This window comes from Rhinopithecus bieti, unplaced genomic scaffold, assembly GCF_001698545.2.
Source record: "Rhinopithecus bieti isolate Rb0 unplaced genomic scaffold, ASM169854v2 scaffold_18803, whole genome shotgun sequence".
NCBI lineage: Eukaryota > Metazoa > Chordata > Mammalia > Primates > Cercopithecidae > Rhinopithecus > Rhinopithecus bieti.
Window position 1 is genome coordinate 623,187 of NW_016809459.1, and position 12,348 is coordinate 635,534.

Consider the following 12,348-nt stretch of genomic DNA (forward strand, 5'->3'; position numbering starts at 1 on the left):
CAACTTATTGCATTTAATTCTCGTTTTTTGATTTTTACAAGAGATGTTATCATCAACTCGTATTTCCAGACAAAGGAGTGAGACATCACGTACTTTTAAACTTGGCTCAAAATTATGCCACCAGTAAGTGAGGGGTCTAGACTCAGATCTAGGATTACACTTGAAATGTTTATTTCTCAGTGAAATGCATTGCAGAGTTGGAGAGAACAGCCCAGAATGGGAAATAGCATTAAATTCTCTGTTTAATGTCTTGTTTTCCCTTATTTATATTTACATACATTTTTAAACTTATAGAACCTTTATTGCCATTAGGCTGTTTCCTTTTTAGGTTGTTCACGTTCTCTCTCTGGCTTCTCTCTTTTTGTTTTAAAAGTCCAATTCCATTTTAGCAGTTACCTCATCAACTATTTATTAATTTCTTTATGGCCACTGTTCCATTACCTATTATTTATTATTCCTCAGTGTTTATTTACCCATGCTCTTATCCTCTCCACTTTTATATTCTCTCTTTTAAAATTCAACCAATGTTACAGCCACATGGTAATCGCAGATTGTATGATCGGCTGTCATGATGCAAACTTTCAAGTAATACACATACTTATCAGACTCAGAAGATTGCTTTAAAAGCTTCCTTTTATTCTAGTGAATCCTTTCAGGTTAAATATTTTTTTAAAGAATTTTGGTATATATGGCTCTAGCAATTCTTATTCTGGGGATTTTCAAAGTAACAGTTGGTCTGGGGTTACTATGACTAGTTATTAAGATAGAGAAGCCTCCTTAACATTGCAATTAAGGGTTCAGTTTACTCTCCTTAAAAATGTTTTTTTAATGTATATATTTTTTATTTTTTTTGAGACGGAATCTCGCTCTGTCGCCCAGGCTGGAGTGAGCGGCGCCATCTCGGCTCACTGCAAGCTCCGCCTCCCGGGTAGAGACGGGGTTTCACCGTGTTAGCCAGGATGGTCTCGACCTCCTGACCTCGTGATCCGCCCGTCTCGGCCTCCCAAAGTGCTGGGATTACAGGCGTGAGCCACCGCGCCCGGCCTAAAAATGATTTTATACATCATTTGCAGTTTGAATAATTATGAGTTTCATCTCCTATACTCTACTCTGAAACAGCCTGTTTTAGGGTTTTTTTTTTTTTTTTTTTTTTTTTAAGTTTAGGAAGTTGGTGTTAAATATGGTGGTTTCCTTTATGCAAGCCTTCTCAGAGTCTTCATTACATTAATATTTAAATTTATTTAATACGAATTTCCATGGTCACATAAAACTCAATAATATACTTCGGGATGCCAGTGTTCCTCAGTGAACAGTTTGAGACATACAACTATTCTATCACCATAATTTTTAAAGTATCCTAAATTGCCAGGAATCAAATAAAATATCTTCAAGTGTATACAGATAAAAAAATCACCATTGTTGAAAAATTTGACACAAGCAATTGAGAAGCTTTTATTTCTTGCCTCTGTGTATTGCATACTGTGCTAGAGAAAGTGGAGAACAAAACACAAATTGAACACATTTTGAAAAGAACAAGATATGGGTCTTGTTTCTAAAAATCTTACTCATTAACCCCATGTGTTTAATGTGTCTAGTTATGAAATGTGATAATTGTTTTAAAGGTACAATAGAACAATCATTTGCTTTGAAATATGCTGGTGTTAGCATCATCTGGCTTTCTTTGCCATAGAAAGTGCTATATTTATAAATTTACGTGACAACTGAAATAAGTCTTGCATAGTATATTTGACATTATTATAAAAATTTATTTTTTGCTTGGTTAACTCTTCATATTTGCAAATACATGCTTCCTAGAGTCTCATAGCAACTTAATAGGGCAGGACACTTTATTAAACTAACTTAAAAATAGTAAACATGGATTGTAAGAAAATAGAAAAGAAAAAAATGAGAGAAGGGATGGACAATCATGCCATTTTTCAAAAGCATTTACAAATTCAACTAAAAAATTCTATCCTACTTTATCTGAGTTTCCTAGGTGGGACAGCTCTTTGAAATAATTGTTAGTTCTGTGTCTGCGGTAATTTCCCTACAGCAGAGAAGAAACGTTCATACTATTGTAAAGATATAATAGCTACCATATACAAATAAATGTCTGAATGATTATATGACAGGCATTAATATTCTTAATACCTGAGTGTAATAATATTATAACTAACTCTGAGTGATTAAAAGGATGGTACCAAGTTCAACAGCTGGTTGTGATGCTGTATGGTTTGGTTTGTATCAGCTTCCTAAAGAAGTAAAACAAAATATAAACCAAAGGCATGAAAACATTGTTAAATAATAAATTTCATATTCACTCAAATTGAAAGCAAATAATAAGACAGAAAAAAGTGTGTATGATCATTTAAATAGATATTTTCTAGTAACATTGTACCATGATGACACAATAGAAAACCCTGGATTTGCCTTTCCACCATTTTGACACCAAAATATGAATCAATTCCCTTTGTAAGAAAACCAGAAACTAGTTTAGAGGCTCCTGCACTCCAGAAAATTATGAAACCAGCAATATCAGTAGAAAATGTTGAGGCATTCTCTTGCTAATTTCCACCACAAGCACAGTGCTGTATGATCAGGAGGAAACACCCAGCTCACAGCTTCTCTCTGAGGAGAAAAGAAGTTGGACTGAACATCTAATGCCCCAATTTGTCTGGGTCCTGCACAAAGGACTGGTTTCCATCTCACCTGTCTTCGAGAGCTGATGTGGCCTAGGATCTTCAAGCTCCCTAGGGCCTGTACGGAGCAGAGTGGTAGTTAGAGCTAGTGTGTGGGCATTACCACATTTCCTCTCCCCAGACCATTATAGAGTGAATGAGCAAAAAATCCTAGCTCCCAGCTTCTGTCTGAGGAGGGAAAGAGTTGGCTTATGCGCCCAAAATTTCAACTTCATCAGGATCTAACTGAGGGTTTGGTTTCTGTCCCACCTGTATCTCAGCACTTACGAGATTTTGTATACTCTAGGTGTATGAGACTGCTAGGAATAAAGATGACAGTTTTAAATAACATAAAAGTTTAAGAGGCCCATAGAAACTCAAGACAGGTTGATTGGTGAAGATTTTCTTCTGTATAAGATCAATCTGGAAAAAGGAGAGTTTTTTTTAATGAGTAGATACTGACACAATGGGTCAAGGAAAATGAACAAACAGGAAAGCACAATCCAAGCAAAGGAACAAGATAGAACTCCAGATTGAATCCTAATGAAATGACATATACAAATTTCCAAAGAGGGAATTCAAAATAACTGTCATAAAAATGCTTAATGAGTACAGGAGAGCAATGCACAAACAAAAGGAGAATTTCAAGAGAGAGAGAATTAAAAAAAAAAAAAATGAACTAGACAGTAATCTTGGAGGCAAAGAATAAAATGACTAAACTGAAAAATTCGATAGAAGGTTTCAATAGCAAATCAGTCTCCAAAGCAATCTTGAAAAAGATGTACAAAGCTGGAGACATCACACTTCATGATTTCAATATATATTACAAAGGTACTAATATTAAAACAGCATGGTAATAGCATAAAGATTGACAAATAGACCAATGAAATATAATAGAGCTCAGAAGTAAATCCACACATTTATAGTCAACTGATCTTCACCAAGAATACCAACAATACACAACACAGAAAGGACTGTCTTTTCAACAAAGAGTGTGGGGAAAACTGGATATCCACGTGCAAAAAATTGGTTAGACCCAATCTTATACAAAAAATATAATAAATGGATTAAATACTTAAATGTAAAACCTGAACCTGTAAAACTCTTAGAAGAAAACATATGAAATGCTTCATGACATTGGTCTTGGCAAGAATTTTATTAATATTGAAACAAGATAGTTTCCTGATCCCTTTGTGGGACTTGCGAAAGGGTTGGCTCATTTACTCAACTTGCAGCTTTCAATCCCTTATAGAAGGGGCAGCATACAGGTGACTGGGTGCAGAGGCCAGGATGAGCGCATCTGGGCAACTGGCAGGAGTAGTACTCTTTGTGGACCCATGGCAGCATCTAGGGGTTGCCCCGACCCATAGAGTACCAGAGGGTGTGGATGATTTAAGTGTTAAACAGCTCATGAGGCAGAAGAATGGCGTGAACCTGGGAGGTGGAGCTTGCAGTGAGCCAAGATTGCACCACTGCACTCCAGCCTGGGTGACAGAGTGAGACACCATCTCAAAAAAAAAAAAAAAAAAAAGTGTTAAACAGCTCAGTGGAGGGTCAGTGTGACAGCCTCTTGGACCCGCATCCCGGTCCTTGTCTAGAGTCTCATAGCAACTCATGAGGCGTCCAGGAAGAATCACATCACGCAAACAAATTGAAGGTTGGTGAATGTGGAGGATTTTGTTGAGTGGTGGGAGTGGCTCTCAGCAGGATGGCAGCTGGAAAAGGGATGGAGTGGGAAGGTGGTATTTCCCTGCAGTTTGGCCATTCCCAGCTGAACTCTTCTCCAAGGTCCCGCCATCAAGCCATCTCTCTGAAATCAAGCTGCTTCTCTCTGACATCCAGCTGCTTCATCTCTTGTCTCCTTCTCTGCCACTCTGCCACTGGGGTCTGGGGTTTCTATGGATACAGGATAGGGACGTTGCAGGCCAGGGTGGTTTTGGAAAAGGTAACATTCAGGTGGGAAAACAGGAATGCATGTCCTCACTTTAGGCCATGGCTTGAGGGTGTGGTCCTCGCCAGTACTGCCCTCTTTGCCCAGCATTTCCCTGCTTCCCGTCTGTATCAATATGACGCCAAAAACACAGGCAAGAAAACAAAAGTAGACACATTGGACTACATCAAACTAAAAGCTTCTTGCCCAGCAAAGGAAATAATCAATAGAGTGGCAAGTTAACCTATGGGGTAGAAAAAAATGTGAACCATATAACTGATATGAGGTTAATTTCCAAAATATTTAAGGAACTCTTGCAACTCAATAGCAAAAAAAAAAAAAAAAAAAAAAAAAATTAATTTTAATTTTAAAATAGGCGAGGGATTAAAATAGACGTTTCTCCAAAGAAGACATAAATATGATAAACAGATACATGAAAATATGCTTAACACAAATCATCAGTAAAAAACAAATCAAAACTATAATGAGATATCACCTCACATCTGTTAGGATGGTTGTTATAAAAAACTAAAGAGATAAAAAGTGGCTAGGATGTAGACAAAAGAGAACCCTAATACCTATTGGTATTGTACCAAATCTGTACACCCACCATAGAAGAGTCTCCCTAAAACATTAGAAAAAAACTACTGTATAATCCAGGAATCTTACCTCTTGCTATTTATCTAAAATAATTGAAATTTAATTCTTAAAGAGATATTAGCATGCTCATGTTCATTGCAACACTATTCACAATGGTTAAAATGTAGATACAATTTAAATGTCCATGGATGGAGAATGAATGAATTTTTAAAAATGTGAGATAAATGTGTGTGTGTGTGTGTGTGTATATATATGTGTGTGTGTGTGTTTGTGTGTGTCTGTGTGTGACATGTATATATGTTAGGTGTATATATATATATATATATATATATAAAATATACATATTAAAATTTTTTTCAACCTTAAGAAAGAAAAATGTCTTATAATATGCAACAACATGGACTAACCTGCAGAACATTATGGTAAGTGAAATATGCCAGTGACAGAAGAACAACTACTCTATGATTCTTCTTCATGAGATATCTAAAATAGTCAAATTCATGGAAGAAAAGAATAGAATGGAGGGTTTCAGGTGGTCGGGGAAAGGAATAATTAGAAGCTGCCAATCAATAAGTGTAAAATTTCAGTTACACAAGGTAATAAGTTGCAGACATGTGGTGCCTAACATTGTGCCTATAAATAACAATACTATATAGTACACTGAAAATCTGCTATGAGGACAGATCTCATGTTGATTGTTCTTACCACAATATAATTAAACGACAATAAAAAACAAAGTCCAAATGGACAGAAGGCACACACACCAGTTTCATTTTTTAGCCATGTTATTTTCTACTTTTCAATGAACTATTATATCCTTAAGATAAAAGTGTTTTTAAATGTTCTTATATTTATATAACGATTAGAAAGGGAAGTGGCTGGTCAGATGTTAAAACCTCTTACAAAAGGCTCACCTCTAGGGCCCTCAGGACCTGTCCTGTGACTTGCTGGTGCTTCAGTTGTAGATATTGGCAGAAATGTTGGGGACAAAGCTGTGAACATCGTAAGCTAGCACAACAATAAACCCGAGAGTCATGAACCACCTGTGCTAAAGCCAACTGCGCAGGTATCTATTGATACCCTGCCCAACATCTCTGAGCTGAATCTGAGTGACATATCCTCCTTAATCCCTAGTGCCTGCTCTGTCTGATATCGTGTGAAATGCAATAGATGAAGAATCTCTGCCTGGGTCAGAAGTGAAAGTTTCCATTGAAGACACAACTAGAAAAGAAACCTCCTCTCTCATCACTCCTATTCAACATAGTATATGTGGAAGTTCTGGCCAGGGCAGTCAGGCAAGAGAAAGAAATAAAGCGTATTCAAATAGGAAGAAAGGAAGTCAAGTTGTCTCTTTGTGCAGATGACATTATTGTATATTTAGAAAACCCCATCGTCTCAGCCCAAAATCTCATTAAGCTGAGAAGCAACTTCAGCAAAGACTCAGGATAAAAAAATCAATGTGCAAAAACCACATTCATTCCTATACACCAATAACGAACAAACAGAAAGCCACATCATGAGTGAACTCCCACTCACAATTGCTACAAAGAGAATAAAATGCCTAGGAATACAACTTACAAGGGATGTGAAGGACCTCTTCACGGAAAACTACAAACGACTGCTCAAGGAAATAAGAGAGGACACAAACAAATGGAAAAACATTCCATGCTCATGGGTGGAAAGAATCAATATCATGAAAAAGGCCATTCTGCTCAAAGTAATTTATAGATTCAGTGCCATCCCCATCAAGCTACCATTGACTTTCATTACAGAAGTAGAAAAGAAACTACTTTAAATTTCATATGGAACCAAAAAATGAGCCTGTATAGCCAAGACAATTCCAAGCAAAGAGAACGAACCTGGAGGCATCACACTACCTGACTTCAAAGTATACTGCAAGGCTACAGCAACCAAAACAGCATGGTACTGGTACCAAAACAGATATATAGACCAATTAACCTGAACAGAGCCTCAGAAATAACACCATACATCTACAACCGTCTGATCTTTGACAAACCCGACAAAAACAAGCAATGGGGAAAGGATTCCCTATTTAATAAATTGTGTTGGGAAAACTGGCTTGCCATATGCAGAAAACTGAAACTGGACCTCTTCCTTGCACCTTATAAAACAATTAACTCAAGATGGATTAAAGACTTAAACATAAGACCTAAAACCACAAAAACCCTAGATGAAAATGTAGGCAATAGTCACTCAGGACACAGGCAAGGGCAAACACTTCATGTCTAAAACACCAGAAGGAATTGCAACAAAAGCCAAAATTGACGAATAGGATCTAAAGAAACTAAAGAGCTTCTGCACAGCAAAAGAAACTATCATCAGAGTGAATAGGCAACCTACAGAATGGGAGAAAATTTTTGCAATCTATCCATCTGACAAAGGGCTAATATCTAGAATCTACAATGAACCTAAATACATTTACAAGAAAAAAACAAGCCCATCAAAAAGTGGGCAAAGGATATGAACAGACACTTCTCAAAAGAAGACATTCATGTGGCCAAAAAACGTATGAAAAAAAGCTCATCATCACTGGTCATTAGAGAAATGCAAATCGAAACCACAATGAGATACCATCTCATGCCAGTTAGAATGGCGATCATTTAAAAAGTCAGGAAACAACAGATGCTGGAGAGGATGTGGAGAAATAGGAATGCTTTACACTGCTGGTAGGAGTGTAAATTAGTTCAACCACTGTGGAAGACATGTGGTGATTCCTCAAGGAGCTAGAACTAGAAATACCATTTGACCCAGCAATCCCATTACTGGGTATATACCCAAAGGAATATAAGTCATTCTACTATAAAGACACATGCACATGTATGCTTATTGCAACATTGTTCACAATAGCAAAGACTTGGAACCAACCCAAATGCTCATCAATGATAGACTGGATAAAGAATATGTGGCACATACCATGGAATACTATGCAGCCATAAAAAATGGCTGAGTTCATGTCCTTTGCAGGGACATGGATGAAGCTGGATACCATCGTTCTCAGCAAACTAACACAGGAACAGAAAACCAAAAACTGCAGGTTCTCACGCATAAGTGGGAGTTGAACAATGAGAACACATGGACACGGGGAGGGGAACATCACAAACTGGGGCCTGTCGTGGTGTGGGGGGTTGGGGAGGGAGAGCATTAGGAGAAATACCTAATGTAGATGTTGGGTTGATGGGTGCAGCAAACCACCATGGCACATGTATACCTATGTAACAAACCTGCACGTTCTGCACGTGTACCCCAGAACTTAATGTATAATTTTTAAAAAAGAAGCTCCTATTTGTCAGGTAGAAAATATCTTATTGTGCAATTTACACAGGCCAAGAAAAAGTTCTCCCCTGAAAAAGTCAAGCTTGCTGATGCTAATCCAAATTTAAGAGCTGCAGTCAGAGCTGAAGTGCCTACACAGCCAGTTTGGGGGGTATTTTTTGTTTTCCAGAAACAGGATCTCGCTCTGTCACCCAGGCTGGATTGTGGTGGTATGATCATAGCTCACTGTAGCTTCAAAGTCCTGTGCCCAAACAGTCTTTTTGCTTTGGCCTCCCAAAGTGCTAGGATTATGTGAACCACCATGCTTGGCCACAGCCAGCTTGTTAAGGGAATGGCAGCCGAGGAGTTCAAATGTGTCCTCTCTTTGGTTTGGATCCTATGTTTACTCTATAACTTTATCATTAGTAACATCATAGCAGGGACCTACATAGTGGTGACCGAGATTCAATCAGTCCCCTTTCTTGTATCGGGCATCCTTGCTCAACATTGTAGACATGATGGGTATGTCTACATGTAGACATGATGGGTATGTAGACACGATGGGTAACCTAAAGGACTTTTACCCAGTAAGACCCAGTCAAATTCCTAAGTGGAGTTTATTAAAAAACAAAACAAATAAACAAAAAACCTACCAACTCATCTCCAAGATCTTAAGGGATTTTGCTCACTCTTAGAAGTACTTTAATAGTTTCACATCACACATATTTTTGCATCTTAATTAGAAAATATTTTCTACTTGAAACTTGCTGACAGACCAGAGTGACCCATAACAAAAGACCTGGTCTATATGTTTTTTCTTCAATTCATAACTTAGCAGAAGACTTGTCAGTGAGGTTTTTTTTCTTTCTTTACAATTGTCTTTTTTAAAAAAACAGGTAATGTTATTGCTTGACCCGTTCTAGTTTGAAGGGCTACAGAGACATTTCTGTTTTTCCTTGTCTATCCACGATAATATGTCTTCAAAGAACAACTTGTGACAAGTCTTAAACAGCAAAATAGGTTTCACTAGCCTATTACCAGTGCTCACTTCCAGCTGCTTCCTTGTAGCACAGTGGATGGAGAGAAGAGTGTGAAACGTATGTGCATGCGCCTGTACTCATCCTTGTAGCACAGTGGATGGAGAGAAGAGTGTGAAACGTATGTGCATGCGCCTGTACTCATCCTTGTAGCACAGTGGATGGAGAGGAATAAGTCATTCTACTATAAAGACACATGCACATGTATGCTTATTGCAACACTGTTCACAATAGCAAAGACTTGGAACCAACCCAAATGCTCATCAATGATAGACTGGATAAAGAATATGTGGCACATACCATGGAATACTATGCAGCCATAAAAAATGGCTGAGTTCATGTCCTTTGCAGGGACATGGATGAAGCTGGATACCATCGTTCTCAGCAAACTAACACAGGAACAGAAAACCAAAACTGCAGGTTCTCACGCATAAGTGGGAGTTGAACAATGAGAACACATGGACACGGGGAGGGGAACATCACAAACTGGGGCCTGTCGTGGTGTGGGGGGTTGGGGAGGGAGAGCATTAGGAGAAATACCTAATGTAGATGTTGGGTTGATGGGTGCAGCAAACCACCATGGCACATGTATACCTATGTAACAAACCTGCACGTTCTGCACGTGTACCCCAGAACTTAATGTATAATTTTAAAAAAGAAGCTCCTATTTGTCAGGTAGAAAATATCTTATTGTGCAATTTACACAGGCCAAGAAAAGTTCTCCCCTGAAAAGTCAAGCTTGCTGATGCTAATCCAAATTTAAGAGCTGCAGTCAGAGCTGAAGTGCCTACACAGCCAGTTTGGGGGGTATTTTTTGTTTTCCAGAAACAGGATCTCGCTCTGTCACCCAGGCTGGATTGTGGTGGTATGATCATAGCTCACTGTAGCTTCAAAGTCCTGTGCCCAAACAGTCTTTTGCTTTGGCCTCCCAAAGTGCTAGGATTATGTGAACCACCATGCTTGGCCACAGCCAGCTTGTTAAGGGAATGGCAGCCGAGGAGTTCAAATGTGTCCTCTCTTTGGTTTGGATCCTATGTTTACTCTATAACTTTATCATTAGTAACATCATAGCAGGGACCTACATAGTGGTGACCGAGATTCAATCAGTCCCCTTTCTTGTATCGGGCATCCTTGCTCAACATTGTAGACATGATGGGTATGTCTACATGTAGACATGATGGGTATGTAGACACGATGGGTAACCTAAAGGACTTTTACCCAGTAAGACCCAGTCAAATTCCTAAGTGGAGTTTATTAAAAAACAAAACAAATAAACAAAAAACCTACCAACTCATCTCCAAGATCTTAAGGGATTTTGCTCACTCTTAGAAGTACTTTAATAGTTTCACATCACACATATTTTGCATCTTAATTAGAAAATATTTTCTACTTGAAACTTGCTGACAGACCAGAGTGACCCATAACAAAAGACCTGGTCTATATGTTTTTTCTTCAATTCATAACTTAGCAGAAGACTTGTCAGTGAGGTTTTTTTTCTTTCTTTACAATTGTCTTTTTTAAAAAAACAGGTAATGTTATTGCTTGACCCGTTCTAGTTTGAAGGGCTACAGAGACATTTCTGTTTTCCTTGTCTATCCACGATAATATGTCTTCAAAGAACAACTTGTGACAAGTCTTAAACAGCAAAATAGGTTTCACTAGCCTATTACCAGTGCTCACTTCCAGCTGCTTCCTTGTAGCACAGTGGATGGAGAGAAGAGTGTGAAACGTATGTGCATGCGCCTGTACTCATCCTTGTAGCACAGTGGATGGAGAGAAGAGTGTGAAACGTATGTGCATGTGCCTGTACTCATGCCCCAGGCAGAGGAAACTATGCTGCTGGGTTGTCCTCCTGCACCACTGTCCGGCAGGCATGTTTCCTTGCGTGTTCCCCCTTCCTTCCCAATACTGATGTAAGAGCCAGGCTGCTATAACATCACACGCTTGGACTGCTGCTGGGAGATCAGGGATGTTTTTCCTAATCAAATCTAAAATCAAATCTACCTTTCACAAGGACTGGAGACTTACCTGTTCTGCTGCATTGAAAAATCTCTTTCATGTAATTCAGTACTATGGACCAACAAACATTCAAGAATAGTTAAGAAAACACTAAAAAATAAAAGCTGAAAGGAAAGGTTAAAGTCCTAAAAGATATAGGACTATAATATAAAGCCCATGTCATTAAAACAATATGGCCAGGCACAGTGCCTGACGCATGTAATCCCAGCATTTTGGGAGGCTGAAGTGGGTGGATCACTTTAGTTAAGGAGTTCAAGACCAGCCTGGCCAACATGGTGAAACCCCGTCACTACTAAAAATACAAAAATTAGTGGGGCATAGTAGTGCAGGTTGTAATCCCAGCTAGTTGAGTGGCTGAAGCACAAGAATTGCTTGAACCAGGAGGCAGAGTTTGCAGTGAGCTGAGATCATACCACTGCACTCCAGCCTGGGCAACAAAGCAAGACTTTGTCTCAAGAAAAACAGCAATAACAACAACATGTTTTTCTAACCAGTATGGACACATAGACCAGTGGAATAGAATACAAAACCCACAATCGTGTAACACACGTATGGGAATTCAGCATATAATAAAAGTGCCATTTTAATAACTAAGGCAAAATGAATATTTTCATAAATGGTGCTTAAAGAACCAAATAGCCATTTGGAACAATCTGAAATTAGATACACATCCAAACCCTGAGAACAAACTTCATAATAATTAGAGATCTAAATGTAAAGAATTATACCATGTAAATAGTAGAAGAAAAATAAATTGCTCTATAACCCCTGTGTTGGAAAGTTTTCTATGTATGATTTAAAATACATTAAA